The 10162-nt window shown below is 36.4% G+C and overlaps 1 pseudogene; it reads right to left on the bottom strand.

The window, feature by feature from the left end:
• LOC112182727 overlaps window positions 1-10162 on the bottom strand; it is a 37760-nt pseudogene that overhangs the window by 20750 nt on the left and 6848 nt on the right.

The following is a 10162-nucleotide window of genomic DNA, read 5'->3' as shown; positions in this document are numbered from 1 at the left end:
CTTTTGTTTGTCTTATAGTTATAAAAAAAAAATAAAAATCTGTGGATTTGAGGATACGAACTTAGGGGTCGTCAACGGGCCGGGCAGGGCCGGGCCTTGCCATATTTTTAAATAATTGCGGGCCGGGCCGGGCCGGGCTTTATTAAAAATCAAAGGATCCAAGCCCGTCCATATAAAGCGGGCCTTGCGGGCTTTTTCGGGCCGGGCCGGGCTTGGCCTTGCGGGCTTTTTTGGGCCGGGCCTTGCGGGCTTTATTTATAAATAAATATTTAAAGACACAAGTTTTTTTTTTTAATCAAGCTTTGGAAATTCAATGGATAATGATCAAATACAACCAAAGATAATAGATCTATATAACTATATTGTACCAAAAAAAATCTATATTTATATATAGATACTAATTTATTGATAAATAAATTTTTAAAGACACTAATTTTTTATAAACCTATATTTATATATCATACACTCCAAAGAGCAACCCCTATCAATTCAAAGAAAATGGAAAAACCGACCGTTTGATGGGTTTATTACAATAAATTATGAGTATGGTAAAAAATTTAGCCAATTTCACCATATTTTAGAATCCGATCGGATTGGTCAACCGTAGTCACTTATATGTTTTATTGTTTGACCGATGGCGTGGCAACCGCGAAACGTGCTTATTTTTTCACATCACGTTTGTATATATTCCATCGATGGATGTGCGTGGACATAAGATAAAAAAAATTAATTTTAATTACAAACACATTGGTGTATACCAATTTTATTCCTTTAGTTGTATGACTTATACATTGCATTTAAATTGTTTAGGTTCATTCTAAAGCAACCATGAAGTAGAAAATGAATTCGGAGAAACCAACCGCTCGATGGAGAGATTGTAATGTTTTATGGTGATTGTAGAAAATCTAGCCAATTTCGTTATTGTTTCGAATTCGATCAACTAGGTCAAACGTAGTTACTCTTATAAACCTATATTTATATATCATACACTCCAAAGAGCAACCCCTATCAATTCAAAGAAAATGAAAAAACCGACCGTTGGATGAGTTTATTACAATAAATTATGAGTGTGGTAAAAAATTTAGCCAATTTCACCATATTTTCGAATCCGATCGGATTAGTCAACCGTAGTCACTTATATGTTTTATTGGTTGACCGATGGCGTGGCAACCGCGAAACGTGCTTATTTTTTCACATCACGTTTGTATATATTCCATCGATGGATGTGCGTGGACATAAGATAAAAAAAATTAATTTTAATTACAAACACATTGGTGTATACCAATTTTATTCCTTTAGTTGTATGACTTATACATTGCATTTAAATTGTTTAGGTTCATTCTAAAGCAACCATGAAGTAGAAAATGAATTCGGAGAAACCAACCGCTCGATGGAGAGATTGTAATGTTTTATGGTGATTGTAGAAAATCTAGCCAATTTCGTTATTGTTTCGAATTCGATCAACTAAGTCAAACTTAGTTACTCTTATAAACCTATATTTATATATCATACACTCCAAAGAGCAACCCCTATCAATTCAAAGAAAATGGAAAAACCGACCGTTGGATGAGTTTATTACAATAAATTATGCGTGTGGTTAAAAATTTAGTCAATTTCACCATAGTTTTGAACCCGATCTAATTGGTCAACCGATTACCGATATGTAGAATATATATATATATGCACATATTCTATATAGAATAATAGAAGTATAAGAACTTCCACACACACACACACATATATATATATATATATATATATATCTATATATATTATTATATTATATATATAAATATATATACATATATATAAACACACACACACACATATATATATATATATATCTCTATATATATATTATATATATAAACAAACACACACACACACACATATATATATATATATATATATATATATATATCTCTATATATATATCCTCTATATAAACACACACACAGTCACACACACACACATATATATATATATATATCTCTATATATATATATTATATATATAAACACACACACATATATAAATATATATATACATATATATAAACACACACACATATATAAATATATATATACATATATATAAACACACACACACACACATATATATATATCTCTATATATATATTATATATATAAACACACACACATATATAAATATATATATATACATATATATAAACACACACAAATATATATATCTATGTGTGTGTGTGTGTATATATTTATAAACACACACACACATAACTACAAATATATATATATATATATAAAATATTTTACGGGCTTTTACGGGCCGGGCCTAGTGGGCTTTTACGGGCCGGGCCTAGCGGGCCTTTGGCGGGCCGGGCCTACGGGCCGGGCCGGGTTTTTTGCTGGCTTTAGGCGGGCCGGCCCTCTGCCCACCAAGGCGGGCTTTTGCGGGTTTTTTGACGGGCCGGGCCGGGCTAAAAGCCCTCCGGGCCGGCGGGCCTCCATCGGCCCACTTGATCCGCGGGCTTTTTGATGAGGCCTATACGAACTCGGGTCTCCCATACCCAAAGCAGGAACATACCGCTAGACTAGATTGGGGGCTTTGTCATGTGGCTTTGTTTCTTTAGTTTTATATATTCTTGTCGGTGTTCTATGATAAAAGAATAAAAACTCGGCTTTTGCCGACATGAAGAACCCAGATTGCTTATTTGCTTATTTGGGGCTTTCTTCTATTCACCATATTCACTAATCCCACCATGCTTCCGCTGATCCCATCAACTTCTACTATTATGATGACTTCATAAGTTTCGCTTGAAAATTTCTAGGCTATATTTGTGTTAAATTAACTGAATTTCAGGTGTTGTAAGCTGAACAAGGTATGATGTTTTAATTTTTCTTTAAGATTCTGGGATTTTCTTGTTCTATAGTGAAAAGTTCTCCTGTGGTGAAATGAATTCAGCTTACTCATCAACCTCAATGTTATAATCTCCAGTTTGTATTAATACTGGAACCTTGTTATTTGATTGAGATAGTTTGATATATATAATATATTTTGATGTGTTCAATCTCAGAAGACTCTAGCTTCCGCTTGGATTTGGGTATGATTATCTTTATGAACATCAATATATGCATATATATAACGAGTGTTGTTTCTTGTGTTGATGTGATTGAGATAGTTTGATATATATAATATATTTTGATGTGTTCAATCTCAGAAGACTCTAGCTTCCGCTTGGATTTGGGTATGATTATCTTTATGAACATCAATATATGCATATATATAACGAGTGTTGTTTCTTGTGTTGATGTATCTAACCCTTTTCAGTCTCCAGTATATGAAGAAAAGTACACTATGCATATTGAAAGTGTGGTGATAAGGTTTTGGCCTAGTTTAGGAAAATAATGAACCTTTTCTGCCAAAGTGGATTTGTTTTAATGTTTTCTTATTCAAAGTCTGAAGTACATAGGCCAATGTTGTGATCTTAGTTATAACAGATGATCGAAATTCCAAAGAAATAGCTTATCTGTTTTTTAACTCAGATTAGTGCATTAAGTTTATGAGATGTTTGTTATGGATATTTTCTTCTATCCAAAGATGTGGAACTTATTCAAATAACATAATATTCTGCATAATTGTAATGCAATAAAGAGAATTTCCATGCATTGTTCTTTTTCTGCCCAAAGGTGATATATGAACATGCAGTACAGTAAGGGTTCAAAAGGGCAAATAAAGTTTATTGTTCTAATTGATTAGTAGTATAAAGTGAAAGCATATACTAATCTGATAAACCTTGTTTTCTTCAGTTGTCAATGCTTCTGGTTTCTCCAACTTGAACATAGAGACACTGACAGGAGGTAATTTCAAGAAATGGGAAGACGACCTCAAGATTGTGCTAGGACTGATGGACTATGACATAGTCTTACGAGAGGAGGAACCTGCTCCAATAACTGAAGCAAGCACCGATGAGCAAAAGAAGAAGTTCGAAAAATGGGAAAAGGCCAACAGAATGGCCCTACTCATAATGAAGAAATCTGTGGCAGAATCTGTGCGAGGGGCTATTCCTAGAGGAGACAAAGCCAAGGCCTTTCTTGAAGCAGTGAGAGAGAAATTCAAGGAGTCTGATAAAGCTGAAGCTACTAACCTGATGCACGCTTTTAGCAACTTGAAATATGATGAACGCAAAGGTGTGAGGGTACACATTCTGAAACTCATTGAAATAGCAAGCAAACTGAATGGTTTGGCTGTTCCAGTGCCAGAGCCTCTCCTTGTCTATCAGGCACTCCACTCACTACCACCTAAGTTTGCACAACTGCAAGTGGCATACAACACACAGAAGGGAGAATGGGATTTGAATGAGCTGATCTCCATCTGCTCTCAAGAAGAAGAAAGGCTTAAGCAAGAAAAGGTGGAGAATGTCAATCTGGTGCATTCTGGTGATGGTAAGAAGAATGGAGCCTCGAGTTCAAGTAAGTTTCCTAATGCTGCCAAACCTTCTGGTACTGTTGCTAAGAGTACTCATCTATCACATAAGGGATCTCACAACTTTAAGTCTGCCAAAAACAAGAATTTCAAATGTTTCTTTTGCAAAAAGCCAAACCACATGAAGAAGGACTGTGAAAAGTACAAAAAGTGGATGGCAAAGAAAGGTATTTTTTACGTTAATGTTTGTTTTGAGTCAAACCTAATTTCTGTCCCATTAAACTCTTGGTGGTTTGACACTGGTTCTTCTGTGCATATCACTAATTCCTTGCAGGGATTCATAAGGAAGAGGTCACCAACTAAGGAAAGAGTTTATGTGGGGAATGGAATAAAAGTTGCTGTCAAGTCAATTGGAAATGTTAGGCTGCAACTAGAGTCTGGTTATGTTTTAGAGTTAGAAAATGTTCTTTATGTTCCTTCGATGAGAAGGAACTTGATTTCAGTTTCGAAATTAGTTAAGTCAGGTTTTGCTTTTATCATTGACGATGTCAGTGTAAGGATTTTTCAGAAAAATAAATTTGATGTTCTGCTTGGAAGTGCCTTTTTGAGTTATGATTTGTGGCAGGTTGCATGCTCTTATATTGATGAATGTTATAATGTTGATTGTTCTGTTTCTAATAAAAGAATGCTCATCAATGAAAATTCTTCTATGCTTTGTCATAGAAGACTAGGGCATATCTCAAAAGAAAGAATGGAACTTTTAACGAAGGATAACATTCTGCATAAACTTGATTTTTCTGATTTTGACACTTGTATTGATTGTATAAAAGGAAAACTCACAAACAAAAGAAAATTTGGTTCCACACGCAGTACACAGCTTTTGGAAATAATTCATACTGATGTTTGCGGTCCATTTCCAGTCCAAACTATATGTGGAAATTGTTACTTTGTTACATTCACAGATGATTTCTCTCGATATGGCTACTTGTTCTTAATCTCTGAAAAGTCTGCTGTGCTTGATTGCTTTAAAATTTTTAGAACAGAGGTTGAAAAACAATTGGAAAAACAAATTAAAATTGTGAGATCAGACAGGGGTGGTGAGTATTTTGGCAGGTACACAGAAGCAGGACAGCAGAAGGGGCCTTTTGCCATATACCTACAAGATTGTGGGATCGTTGCTCAATATACAACACCAGGAACGCCTCAACAAAATGGAGTATCTGAGAGGCGTAATAGAACACTGAAAGATATGGTGAGAAGTATGGTATGCAATTCCTCATTACCTGATTTCTTATGGGGTGAAGCTATTAAAACTGCGAACTATATTCTGAACCGTGTGCCTAGCAAGTCTATTTCTAAGACTCCTTTTGAGATGTGGACAGGAAGAAGGCCAAGTCTTATGCATTTTCATGTCTGGGGGTGCAAGGCTGAAGCCAGGGTATATAATCCTATGGAAAAGAAATTGGATCCTAGAACTACAAGCTGCTACTTCATTGGATATCCGGAGAAGTCCAAGGGTTTTAGGTTCTACTGTCCTAATTTGCATACAAGGATAGTGGAAACTAATAACGCAAAATTTCTGGAAGGTTTGGATGTAGTAGCTTTAAATAGCAGCTTTACTTTTGAGGAAGAAAGCATTGAAGCACCCACTTCTGAAGCACCAAGTTCTGAACATGTTGTAGTTGATTATACACTGCCATCTCACATGCAGATTGAAGAAATCAGTGATGAGAATGCAGCCACGAGTGTTCAAGATCAACAAGATCAGCAGTCTATTCTAGAGCATCAATTAGAACCAGAAATACCAGATGTTAATCAACCGATTGCAGAACCACAAGTACCTAGAAGACAGTCTCAGAGGCAAAGAAAGTCAGCAATTCCAAGTGACTATGTGGTTTACCTTCAAGAAGCAGAATATGACATTGGAGAGGAGAATGATCCAAGAACATTCCAGCAAGCAATTGAAAGTGAGCAAGCTGATTCTTGGATGCAAGCAATGGAAGATGAGCTGCAATCCATGAAAAAGAATGAAGTATGGACACTTGTTGATGGAAGTGAAGCGATAAAAGCAATAGGCTGCAAGTGGGTCTTTAAAACCAAGACTGATGCAAGTGGCAACATAGAGAGATACAAGGCAAGGCTAGTCGCAAAGGGCTTCACACAAAGGCAGGGAATAGACTACACAGAAACATTCTCACCAGTTTCATCAAAGGATTCCTTGAGAATTGTCATGGCCTTAGTAGCTCACTACAACTTGGAGCTGCATCAAATGGATGTCAAGACAGCGTTTTTGAATGGAGAATTAGTGGAGGACATTTATATGATGCAACCACCAGGTTTTGTTGAAAAGGGGAAGGAGCACATGGTATGCAAACTCAGAAAGTCTATCTACGGCCTCAAGCAAGCTTCAAGGCAATGGTATCTCAAATTTGATGAGCTAATTTCTGATTTTGGTTTCGTTGAAAACAAGATGGATGAGTGCATTTACCTAAAGGTCAGTGGTTCAAAATTCATTATTTTGGTCCTTTATGTTGATGATATACTTTTAGCGAGCAGTGACATGACTTTATTGAAAGATACAAAAGATATGTTGTCTCATACTTTTGAAATGAAAGACCTGGGGGATGCTTCTTATGTTCTTGGTCTTGAGATCATAAGGGACAGATCAAGATCATTTTTGGGATTGTCACAGAAGGCTTACATTGAACGTGTGTTGAAGAGATTTAATATGCAAAAATGTTCTAGTGGTGAAGTTCCTATAGGGAAAGGAGACAAGTTCAGTAAAGAACAGTGCCCTAGAAATGAATTGGAGAAGAAATCAATGCAGGATAAGCCTTATGCATCTTTAGTTGGGAGCTTAATGTATGCACAAGTATGCACAAGACCGGACTTGGCTTTTGTTGTGGGAGTTCTAGGAAGGTTTCAATCAAATCCTGGTTTGCATCATTGGACTGCAGCTAAAAAGGTTCTGCGTTACTTACAAAGAACCAAGAATTTCATGCTTTGCCATCGTAAGAGTGATGAACTTGAAGTTGTTGGTTACACGGACTCAGACCTAGCTGGCTGCAAGGATGATAGAAGGTCTACATCTGGTTACATATTCTTCTTGGCTGGTGGTGCAATATCTTGGAAAAGTGGAAAACAAACTGTCCGCTCCACTTCCACAATGCAAGCTGAGTTTATCGGATGTTTTGAAGCTACTAAGCAAGCTGTGTGGTTGAGGAACTTTATAGGGCAGATGAGAGTGGTGGATTCTATTTCAAGGCCCTTGAAGATGTTATGTGACAATGAAGCTGCTGTGTTCTTTTCAAAGAACAATAAAAGGACTTCTGCTTCAAGACTCATGGATGTTAAATATCTAGTTGTGAGGGACAAGGTCAAAGACAAAGAAATCACCATTGAGTACATTTCTTCGAAGTCAAACATTGCTGATCCTCTTACCAAGAGTTTACCAGTGGGAGTGTTTCAAAATCATGTTGCTAATATGGGAATACTCGAGTCTTTTGATGCAGCAGATCAGTGGGAGTGAGTTTTACTTAAAGATATATAAGTTTTGTTTGTTCAGTTTTACTCTTCAGTATTGAATAATAAGATGCTGGAACATATTGTTATTATTGTTCTAGATAAAGTTAATACATCATATTTTTCTAACTTCAATTCAGTTGGATGTTTGGGAACTTAACTGTTTTGAATATGGATGCAAACTTGATCTTTATTTGCAGCTTGTTATTAAGTAATGTGGCTGTTTTGTGTTAGGGTCATCAAGCATGCGATGACCACAAGGAGATCAATTTGTTCTGTTTTGACAGAAAAAGGCTTCTTGCTGAAGCATAAATGAGGTTCAAATAAGAACCAAAAAGGTGGACCAAAAGGATGGAAGTTTCTGGTATAATTTTCCATTTATCTTCTGCATCATTTTGTATAGTACCTTGTGAATTTGATTTTGATATATGTAATCTTGGAGTGCTAGTACAGGTCAATTGTACGAAGTTTTCTTTGGTTCTATATCAAGTGTCAGATTTGACTGGTATTTTAGGATCAGATTATATGATAATGACTCAGTGATCACTAAGGTATTTAGCTTTGTGAAATGAGAATATATATGCAATATAATCAACCTACGCCCAAGTGGGAGAATGTTAGTTTTGGGCTTGGTTTATTATACGTGGCAGATAATCTCATTTGACTTTGTCTAAGTAGAGTCTTTGACATGTAATTTGAATATCCTATGAAAGTGGAACTACTAGTTTCTGTTGAGATGCAGATTTGGTTGTTAAGATACTGCAGTATGCTTTGAATCCCTTAATAGGTGGGATTAGTTAGTATAGTATCAATATAAAAGGAGGTCCCTGCTCTCACTGCTATACACGTTCTAAAAGCACTAGTCCTATTTTACTAGTTGAGCAAAGGCTGCAGTAAGAGAGTAGAAGTCTTCCTTTTGCACCAAGCACTGATGGCTTCTTCTTCAGGTAGTCTTTCTATCTGCTTCTAATCATTCTTACTTAATTATGATTTAACATGTCAATGTAGTTCTATGCACACCAAGACTGATGGTTTTATGTTCTTCTCACAGTTTCTTAACTGTTCCTATCTGATAAACCTATCTGACAATAGATTTACTGATATTGTTATTTTCTCTGATTGTTTACACAGTATCTGTTAGCTGATATCCAAGAACCATTCTTCAGCAGATTCATTCACTGTTACCGACTCTCAATCTAATTTGGCTTTGGGCGCTTTGGCTTTCTCTTGTCACTGATCCTACTATTAAATCAAGGATAGCTGGAACATGGCATACACATACATATAAAACAGAAAATTTGATTTGGTTTGACTACCTTTGCAGTAGAGCTCAAAATTGGGAAGCAAGGAATGTTACCATCACAGATACTGAGCCCATTTGTAGTTGAATCCATTGTCATCTCCTCAACTGGATCTTGGGCGGTGGTGATATTGCTGTTGATGGTCACATTTTCATGCACTGGGTCTACTGCCAAACTGGCTCGTTGAGCATTAAGGTACCCCTTCACGCTTGTGCAAATCCCCCACTCATAGTCTTAGCTGAGAAACAATATCATTAACCAACAAAACAAATCCATTGTTTGAGGACAAGTATGAAATGATAAACAGAGAGAGAGAGTAATGTTTCTGTGAGAATAGAGATTCAAGTGTGTTTATTCATCTCACACAAAGAGGTATTTATAGGAAAATATTACAAGTGTGAAAGCTCAAAGAGTAACTCAATTTGATAACCTCTACATTCACAGCTGCAGCCTTCTATGGTGGCTGTGATGATGATAAAATGCCATGCTTGTTGCCCTTTGGCATAAAGCTTGTCACACAAGTCACAATACCTACATTATACACTCAAGTACCTATTTGTATACATGATATAGACATTTATACTATGACTCATGTTTTGTACATGTGAATCATATATACTACAACACTCCCCCTTGGATATTTCATGTCAAATAGTATTGTTTAGGTCGTGCGCTTCGAAATTGCCTCGTTAAAAACCTTGCCAAGTAATAAAACCCTGTGGGAAAAAACAACCTTGGTCGAAGGAGAAAAAGAGCACAACGCGCGTTTGAGTGTGGAGTATGTAACTGGATACTCCCCCTGATTTAGACTCCCCCTGAAGATCGTGGGAGTTCGGATAGCCTTCTCAATCCGATACTCTTCACATGTTTCTCGAAAGGGGATTTTGGTAACGACTTAGTAAATAAGTCCGCTACATTTTCCTCTGATCGGATTT

The sequence above is a fragment of the Rosa chinensis genome, chromosome 1 (genome assembly GCF_002994745.2).
Source record: "Rosa chinensis cultivar Old Blush chromosome 1, RchiOBHm-V2, whole genome shotgun sequence".
In the NCBI taxonomy this organism is placed as follows: Eukaryota; Viridiplantae; Streptophyta; class Magnoliopsida; order Rosales; family Rosaceae; genus Rosa; species Rosa chinensis.
This window is presented reverse-complemented; position numbering and strand designations above follow the sequence as displayed.